The sequence below is a fragment of the Papio anubis genome, chromosome 4 (genome assembly GCF_008728515.1).
Source record: "Papio anubis isolate 15944 chromosome 4, Panubis1.0, whole genome shotgun sequence".
NCBI lineage: Eukaryota > Metazoa > Chordata > Mammalia > Primates > Cercopithecidae > Papio > Papio anubis.
In genome coordinates, this window is record NC_044979.1 from 94549872 (window position 1) to 94560552 (window position 10681).

Here is a 10681-nt window from a genome sequence, read left to right on the forward strand (position 1 = left end):
GAGGTTTAATTGACTCACAGTTCCACATGGCTGGGGAGGCCTCAGGACACTTACAATCATGGCAGAAGGAGAAGCAAACATGTCTTTCATCACTAGGCAACAGGAGAGGGAAATGCCAAGCAAGGAGGAAAGCCCCCTATAAAACCATCAGATCTCATGAAAATTTACTATCATGAGAACAGCAGCAATGGGGTAACTACCCCCGTGGTTCAATTAATTCCCACCAGGCCCCTCCCACGACACATGGGGATTATGAGAACTGCAGTTCGATATGAGATTTGGGTGGGGACACAGCCAAACCATATCAGCTCTTATGTGTCAGCTTCGCTCACTGTATTGTATGAGCCTTGAGCAGTACCCGGGACATGGTAGGATACTCAACAAACATTTGTGTCAAATGCATGAGTCTAGATAAGTGGAGACCATCACCCGGGCTTCTCGTGTGGGTTAGTGAGCAGCTCCATTCCCCAAAAGAGGGAAAATGTGAGCAGAAGTGCTTGTAGAGAAAGTGCCTCAAACAGTACTACTCAGCTATTTGCTCTTGAAAACATGATACAGTACTCAAAATGACATTCTATCAATAGAAAGGAAAACAAATCATGACTATGTATGAAGTATTATTGGGTTATATTCAATATTATGTGTTTACATTAGTATTATAATACTTGGAATTTTAACCAGATTTTTTTTTAGAATAATTTTATCTAGTTGACTTCAATTTCTGGCAAAGACAAACAAGTTGTGATTTCAGATGGGCTGCTCCTGAAACTTGTGACTGACAATTGCAAAAAATTACTTCCTTCCTCTTAGAGGGGAAAAATTACAGAGATTCTCTAAAAACATCTCTACTGTGACCAGCTATACATCTTTGAATTTCAAAAAATGAAACACGCAGCGTTTCCATTTGGAATAATGAAAAATTTCTGGAACTTGACAGTGGTGATGGTTGCACATTTTGAATGTACTAAATACCACTGAAACATATACCTTAAAATGTTTACAATGGCAAATTTTATGTTATGCGTACTTTACTGTAAAAAAAATTTACAAAAACATGTGTTCAGCAAAATTAAAAGTTTGACCACCTTAGGCAACTTAGCTAGATATTTTAGAAATGTGAGAAGCTTCACTCTGTTCATGAGATGCTTTTGAAAATCACAGCAGCACAATACTGTGTAGGTTTTTTTCTGGCAACAAGATTTGGAGCCCAACATCTGAGAAAGGAATGGAATTCAGGTTGTGTGTAACATGACTTTGAAAGTAAGAAAAAGACGGTCTAAGTAATAACGGAAAACAATCACTTCCCAAGCCTTAAGAAAAGGGCTGTCCTTGGTTCTCTCTCCATCTAATTCTATTTGCTTCTAGAGTTGTATTCTTAGAGAATTTGGATTCCCAATGCAATTCTGTACTTAAGAAAAGGATATGGTATATACAGTAGTTTTCAGCTTTGACCAACTAGAACACATTTATTTATTATTTTCCTTCAGGGATTGCATGTTTTTATAAGGTAATGTCTATTAAACAATATCAAAGTATACTCATTAAATAAAAATTAACTCATTTTCCATTTTTGACTTCTTAGTTATATTATACACATATGGCCACTTATCTGGGTCACTGATTAACATTCTGTAGCCAGTAATACCACACTCAGTTGCTATAACTTCAGGTAAAAGCAAATAATTGACTTTCTGGTTATCTGTCAGTTTTTTCATCTAAAGGTATTCATCTAAATGCCTTTAGACATTTTAATGAAAATTTATTAGGTTTCTAAAATACTGAAAGTAGCCTTGGGCACCTCCATTGCTACCTTTCAGGATCCCTAAATAAAGATTCACCAGTCTAATAATTAGTGTTTATATCAGTTTATCTCAATGGAGAAGAGGCTTCTGCCTTTAAAGGGCTTATCAAAATCACCTCAGGGACTTTTGCAAGCTACCGTGTGTATTTCCTTGAGCTCCTGCAGAGAAACTGATATGCCCTCCATAGAAACAGGGAAGATGGAATCTTTTTCTTTTTCTTTCTTGAGAATTACTGCCATAACGAGCCTCTCTTACTGAAGAGAGTGTATTGTACCTTTCAAGGGTATTAGGACCAAGTAAAGGGTGAGAATCACACTGATTTATATAACTCTTTATGTGAGGCTTTCAGGGCAAAACAAATTTCTAATAGCAAGTCATTGTCTCGCGGCCTATACTGAATAACATGGGCCAAGAAACAACACATAAAGTGCTCCAATAAATTGATGAGAAAAGTATTTAATGTCTATGAAAAAAATGAGCAACAAAAATAGAGGGAAAACTAAAGTTACTGACACATATGGGGGCAAATGTTTCCACCTCACCAAAAACTGAAAAAGGTCAAATGTAAACTGCACCATGAGTTTGTTTGCTCTGGCTAAGATGAATAACAATGTTAAGATTTACCCTCCCTGCCTGAAGCAACTGAAAAATGGACAAACTGTAGGAAACAATGATTTGCGAGACACTAGATATCAGTCAGTGAAGGACAATGATCCCTGAGAGATGGAGGCAAACAAGGCAATGTCACTGCATTGAGAGAATTTCCAGGTCACAACTCCTGGAGAGAGATTCGGGCAGAGTCTAGCAGACTCCTGAGTTGAAAGATGGAGCAGAAAGTCCAGGGAGACCAAGGCATCTAGAACCTACAGGATGGAATAATGAGAAGGAGAAAGCTGAACAGAGAGAGAACCCTAGAAATGTGCAGGAGGCTCTCTATCGGTCTTTAGCTGAGTATTAATCAGCAAATGCACAGGAGGAGACCGCCAGGGGCCAGGGGAAGACTCTCCTGAAAGGATTGAGGTAAACAGTGCCTGGTGTTCAAGTAGCACCTGACTCACTGGCCAGACTGGAGAAGCTCATGATTCATGGGACATTACATAATGTATTCAGAAGGGACTTAGCTCGGTGGTAGAAAATTAGTCCTTAACTGAAACAATGCGCCAGTCCCATCTAACAAACCTTAAAAGCAAGACCCCAAAGCATCAAACTGTTTCCAAGTAATCTAACTGAATCCTGGAATAAAGCTCAAGACCATCATGTGAATACAAAAATATTCAGTACCCAACAAGGTAAAATTCACAATGTCTAAAATGCAACCAAAAATTAAACAAGTGCACAAGGAAGAAAGAAGAATACTCACAATGAGGTGATAACTTCTTTCAGCTTTTTTATCTCTTGCCTGTCCAAAATAATCTTTAATTGGCTTTCAATTTTGAAAGATACTTCTCTGGGTATAGAATTCCAGGCTAATAGTGTTTTTCTTTCAGTATTTTAAAAATCTTGCTCTTTTCTCACTTGAATTTGTTCCTAGTGACATAGCTGCTGTCATCCTTACTTTTTTTCTTCTACGTGTAGCATATCTTTTTTTCCTCTGATTTTAAGATTTTTTTTCTTTATCACTGGTTTTGAACAATTCCATTATAATATGCCTTGCTGTCATTTTTCTCGTGTTTCCTATACTCAGGGTTAATTGGGATTAATACAGGTGATTAATCTAACACAAATGTTAGAATTAGGAACTAAAAGCAATAAGACAAGTATTATAACAATATTCCATATATTTAAAAAGTTAAAGACATAGAGGACATAAAAAAGACACAATATCAAATTTGTAGAGATGATACTACAGTGTGTGAGATGAAAAACACACTGGATGGGATTAACAGCAGGGCACACATTATAGTAGAACCATATTAGTGAACTTGAAGACACAGCAAGAGAAACTTCAAATGCAATGAGAGAAAGAGAGTGAGAAAAACAAACAGACTATCAGGGGTCTGTGGGACAACATCAAGGAGCTGAATGCACCTGAAATTGGAGTCACCATGGGTGCAGGGTCAGATGAAAAACAGTAGAAACATTATTTTTATGTGGAACAATGGTTCAAACATTTTCAAATTTGATGACAACTATAAACCTACATATCTAAGAATCCTAACTATCCCTGAGCACAGGAAACATGAGAAAAATGACAGCAAGGCATATTATAATAGAATTGTTCAAAACCAGTGATAAGGAAAAAAAATCTTAAAATCTGCTGGAGGAAAAAAAGATATGCTATGTGTAGAAAAAAAAAATAAGATGACAGCAGCTACGTCACTGGGAAAAAATTCAAGTGAGAAGAGAAAAGAGCGAGATATTGAAAGAACAGCACTATTAACCTGGAATTCTATACCCAGAGAAAATATCTTTCAAAATTGAAAGCCTATTAAAGACCTTTAGACAGGCAACAGATGCAAAAGCTGAAGGAATTGATTATCAGCAGGTCCACACTACAAGAAATGCTAAGAAAGTCTTCCTACACAAAAGAAATGATATAAGATTGAAATACAAAGAAATGATGAGATTAAAAATGGAACTCTGTGGGTAAATTAATTTTTTTCATCACTTAAATCTCTTTAAAAGATGTAGGCTGTTTAAGTAAAAATAATGACAATGGACTGTGGGCTTTCTGCCATTTGCACGGATGAAATATATGACAATAATAACACAAAAGTCAAATGAAAAGAAATCAAATTTGTTTCTTATCCTATATCTGAAGTAGTAAAATATCACTTGAATGTTGACTGATACATTTTTAAAAATCAGTAAGAATATGGAAGATTTGAACGATACTATTAGCCAACTTGACCTTGTTGACATTTACAGAATACTCTATGCGACAAGAGCAGAATACACATTCTTCTCAAGTACACACAATGTTTAACACGGTAGGCTATTTTCTGGGTATAAAGCAAATCTCAGTAAATTCAAAAGGATTCAAGTCATAGTGAGTATGTTCTCTGACCACAGTGGAAATGAGTAAGAAGACATAAACATCTTTGGAAAAGTTTTAAAATATATGGAAACTAAATAGCCCCCTTCTAAACAACCCATGGATGAAAAAAGAAATTTTAAAAAATTAGAATATATATTCAACTGAATGACAATGAAAATGCAAAATGCCAGAATTTGTGTGCTACTGTTAAAGTTGTATTTAAAGAGGAATTAATAACAATTATTGCAGTTTTTAGAGGATAGTTTAGGTCTATATTAGAAAAGAATAAATATCTCATTTCAGTCTGGGTGACAGAGCAAGACCCTGCTTCAAAAACAAAAAACTATAGACCAATATCCCTCATAAACATAAGGTTAGCAAATTGAACACAACAATATTTTTTAAAAGGATAATACATCATAGCCAACTGAGGTTTATCCCAGTATGCACGTTTGGCTTAATATTAAAAAAATTTTTAATGTAATTGACTATATTAGCAAACTTTGAAAAAAAAAACCTTTATCTCAAAAGATGCAGAGCAAACATACAGATAAAATTCAATACCCATTTCCAATAAAAATGCTCAGCAAATTGGCAGTAGAAGAGGACTTCTTCAGCCTGATAAAAAGCATATAGAAAATCCTATAGATAAATACCATACTTAATGGTAAAGGATGAATCTTTCCCACTAAGATCACGAAAAAGACAAGGATGTCCATTCTCACTTCTTCTACACAATATTTTACTAGAGGTCCCAGCCAGTACACTATGGCAAGAAAAAGAAATAAAGTACCCAGATTTGAAAGGAAGAAACAAAACTGTCTATATTTGCAGACAACATGATTATCTATGGAGAAAATCTGGTGGAATCTACAAAAAAATTTAAAAACTAGTAGAACTAAAATGTGAGTTCAGTAAGGTTACAGGATTCCAGGTCAATATACAAAGTCTAGTATATTCCTATATACCAGCAACAAACAATCAGAAATTGAAATTTTAAAAAGTATTTACGGTAGCATCAAAAAATATTAAATACTTAAGAGTAAATATGGCAAAAGATGTGCAAGTCTTGTACACTGAAAACTACACAACATTTCTGTGGGAAATTAAAGAAGACCTAAGTAAATGTAAAAATATATCTAGTGCTTGTGTCAGAAGACTCAATACTGGTAATATGTCAACTCTTCCCAGATTAAACCACAAATTCAACATGATCCAGGCAAAAATTTCAGTAGGCTTTTTTTTTTCTTAAATTGAAAAAAACCCACTCTAAAATCACTTGGAAATGGAAAGGGCTTACAATAGTCAAAACAACTTGGAAAAAAACAAAATTGGAGGGCCAACAGTACATTATTTCAAGATCTGTGTTAAAGCTGCACTAATCAAGATAATCTGGTATTACTGTAAAAACAAAGATAGATGACAGAGAGAGAAACATACAGAGTCCACAAATAGAACTACATATAGTGGCAACTAACTTTTAACAAAGTGCAAAAGCAATTCAGCAGAAAAATGATACTTTTTTGACAAAAATTGACAATTTTAAACTAATAAAAATATAAAACTTCATGAAGAAAACATAGATGCTAACTTATCTGACTTTGGATTATGCAAAAAATTTTAAAACATGACTTGAAAAGCATAATCTATAAATGAACAAATTTAACAATTGGACTTCTTCAACCTATAAATGAACAAATAAAAAAATTACACTTGTTCCTCAAAAGATACTGTTAAGGAATAAATAGACAAGTCATGCACTGAGAAATGTCTTTGCAAAACAGACAGTCCTATACCTGATATAGGACTTCTATATTGAATATAAATAGAATTCTCAAAATATAATACTTAAAAAGAAATAATCCGATAAAAACTAGGTAAAAGACTTTAACAGACACTTCACCAAAGAAAATATACAAATGGCAAGTAAACACATGACAGGATGTTCAATATCATTTGTCTTCAGGAAAATAAAATTAGAACTACAATGAAATACCACTACACACCTACTAGACTGTCTAAAACTAAGTACTGGTAAGGATAACAAATTAAATATTGGTATGAATGTCGAGAAACTAAAGTCTCACACGCTAGAAAGAATATAAAATGACCCAACTACCTTAGAAAAACAATTTAATAGTTTCTTAAAAGCTTAAACTAACACCTATCCTATGATCCAGCCATTTTACTCCTAGGTATTTGACAAAGAAAAATGAAAACATATATATACATGATTTCATATATATGTGCATGTATATACACATATACATATGTACATGTATATATACAAATATGTATTAGTCCATTTTTATGCTGCTGATAAAGATAAACTTGAAACTGGGAAGAAAAAGAGGTTTAATTGAACTTAGAGTTCCACATCTCTGGAGAGGCTTCAGAATCATGGCAGGAGGTAAAAGGCACTTCTTACATGGTGGCAGCAAGAAAAAAAATGAGGAGGAAGCAAACGCTGAAACCCCTGATAAACCCACCAGATCTCGTGAGACTTATTCACTATCATAAGAATAGCACAGGAAACACCGGCCCCTATGATTCAATTACCTCCCCCTGGGTCCCTCCCACAACACATGGGAATTCTGGGAGATACAATTCAAGCTGCGATTTGGGTAGCAACACAGTCAAACTATATCAACATATATATGCATATGAATATATATACACACACACACACAAAATCTTGTATACAAATAAAAGTTATAGCAGCTTTATTTGTAATAGTCAAAATCTAGAAAAAAAACAAATGTCCACCAACAGGTGAATGAATATACAAATGATGGTATATCCACACAATGCATTACCCACTCATCAACAGAAAGGAAAGAATTATTGACACATGCTACGACACAGAAGTATCTCTGTGTATGTCAATATAATTATGCTTAATGAAATAAGCAAGATTAAAAAGTGCATACTTTATTATTTCATCCACATAGATTTCCAGGAAATGTGAAGTAAGGAATAATGACAGAAGCAGATCAGTGGTTGCCTGGGAATGGTATAGGGAGAGCAAAGCAAGGACCAGCAGGAGGGAGACATTACAAAGGAGTGTGAGGAAACTTGGGTACGATGGATATACTTATTATCCTGATTATGGTAATGGTTTCACAGGTGATACAGATCTTTAATGCATAAAATTGTATGTGTTTAATTTTAAATTTAGACAGTTTATTGTATGTCAATTATATCTCAATAAAGGTATCAAAAGCTGCACGGTGATTTTTCGTTTAAGGAAAGAGCAATTATTATTAAAATAATTGTACTCAATGCAGGTAAGCATGCAATGCAAAGGACACGCCTATATATAACTGTTTTGAGCAACATTGGTATAACCTTTCTGTAGGGAATTTGGCAAATATAAAAGCAAGTGTAAATGAGTTCATATTCGATATCTCAGTAACATCATTTTCTAGGAGTTCATATCTGAAAACATGAACAAAAATAACTAAAAACATGTTATGATGTTATTTATAATTTTAAATTTTTAAAATAAGAAAGTCACAAATCATCACAAAGTCATTCAAGAGAATGTTACTCAAACATTAAAACTATACTAAGAGTTTAATAATATGGGAAACTAAAATAAATTTTGAAACTAGGATATAGAACTACATATAAAGTTTAATGTTACACATACATACACACACACACATATACACACATATGTATATTTTTTAATGTAGGTAAGAAATGTTTCCTAGTATGAAAATAAATATACCAAAAGGTAAATAGTGATTGTTTCTGAAAGGTGATTTCAAATTCTTTTTTCATACATTTCCATATTTTCTATAGTAAGCAAGTATTACTTTTATAAATTAAAACAAACATTCTTCTTTAAAAGAGGTAAGAAGGTAGTTTTTTAAATAATGGCAGAATAGGCATCTGATATTCATCTTACCATTATCTTTGCTGCTAATGCTGCCATTTGTAAAACAACTATTCCCCAAAATGAAGGAAGTTTTAACTATTATAAATAAAATATATTAACTTATGATTGGATCATTAGTGACTCATTCCTGATTGATATAATCTCCTGTTTCAGAACGTTCAAACAACTATTTTCATTTTCAAGCTTTTTTTTCTTTTTTCTTTTTCTTTTTTTTTTTTTTTTTTTTTTTTTTTTTGAGACAGAGTCTTGCTCTGTCACCCAGGCTGGAGTGCAGTGGCGCGATCTCGGCTCACTGCAACTTTCATCTCCCCGGTTCAAGCGATTCTCCTGCCTCAGCCTCCGGATTAGCTGGGACTGCAGGCGTGTGCCAGCACACTCGGCTAATATTTGTATTTTTAGTAAAGACAGGGTCTCGCCAAGCTTTTTTTAAAATCCCATCTTTCAGTCCCAGTAAATCTTCTCCAAGATGGAGGATAGAGCATAGAAACATAAAGAATAAAGCTAGCAGAAATGTTTGTATTACAAATTAATATATACACAACTAGTTATCACTAAATAATAAGAAACATTGCCTCTATCAAAGAAAGTGAGCAAAGGAATAAAATAGGTTTGCAGAACTATAAACAGTCAACAAGTATATTAAAGGAGTCTATCTTAATTAATAATCAAACAAAAGCAAATTTAAACATCAGTGAGTGCCATTTTTCAATCCGTCAAGTTGGCAAAGTTTAAAAAATCCAATCCTCAAAATTGGCAAAGGTGCAGTGAGGTAAGCACATCAGTGCTGTCTTTGTCCATCCAGGCTGCTATAACAGAATACTGCAAACAATAAAAACTCATCTCTCACCGTTCTGGGGGGAGAGAAGTTCAAGATCAAGGAGCCTGCAGATTTGGTGTTTGGTGAGGGACAACTTTCTGGTTGATAGACGGTGCCTACTTTCTGTGTCCTCACATGATAAAAGGAGTGAAGGGGTCTCTCTGCAGGCCACTTTTATAAGGGCACTAATGTGTTTCATGAGGACTCCACCCCATGCCTAGTCACCTCCCAAAGGCCCACCTCCTAATATCATTACCTTGGGGATTAGGATTTCAGCATGTGAATTTCAGGGGGACACAAACATTCAGACCATAGCAAATACCATTGGGAGTGTGTTAAAACAGTACACATTTTCTTGAAAACAATGATTCAAAGATTTGTGCAAGAAAATATGTTTATCAAAGTGTCATTTGTAACAAAAAGATCAGAAACAACCTAAATACCCAATAATAGGGATAATTAAGATAATTATGGTGCATTCATGCCATAGGACATTTATAAGGCTGTTAAAAATCAAGTATTTAAAGAATAATTAGAAACAAGGAAAATTGCTTATGAAACAGTGCTGAATTTGAAAAGAACTAAATAAACACATGCCCCAACTGTGTTCAATACGGAGGGAGAGAGAGAAAGAGAGAGAAACTGGGGAGCGGAAGGGAATAAAACCAGAAGGAAATATTCACATGTATTATCAATGATTAACCTCTGCTGAGGGTAGGGAGAATATAATTAGCAATTTATTTCTATATATATATACTTATCTATGTCTCCAAATTTTCTTTCTTTTATTATTAGAAAGGTTAATGTTACTGAATTTTAAGAAAAAAATAAAAAATAGGCGAGTGAAAAAAGTAGAGAAGCTTAATGACTGTCAGTGTGTATCTTCAGACTTATCCCTCGAACCCAGCCATTATTCACAACTAAGCATACCCTCTCAGATGTCCACAGATATTTAAATTTAAGAAGCACACAATTAAGCGCCTCATCTTTTCCCACAAATTTGTACTTCTTGTTATTCTTCATCTTATTTAATAAGATCCTCCATTCATTCATTTTTTATTTATTTGACAAACATATATTGAATGTGCAGTATGTGGCAGGCACAGTAACAGGCAGTGCGGGGGGTGGGGTGCAACAATGAATAATGAATAAGATGTGGACCCTTCCTTCAAGAATCTTCT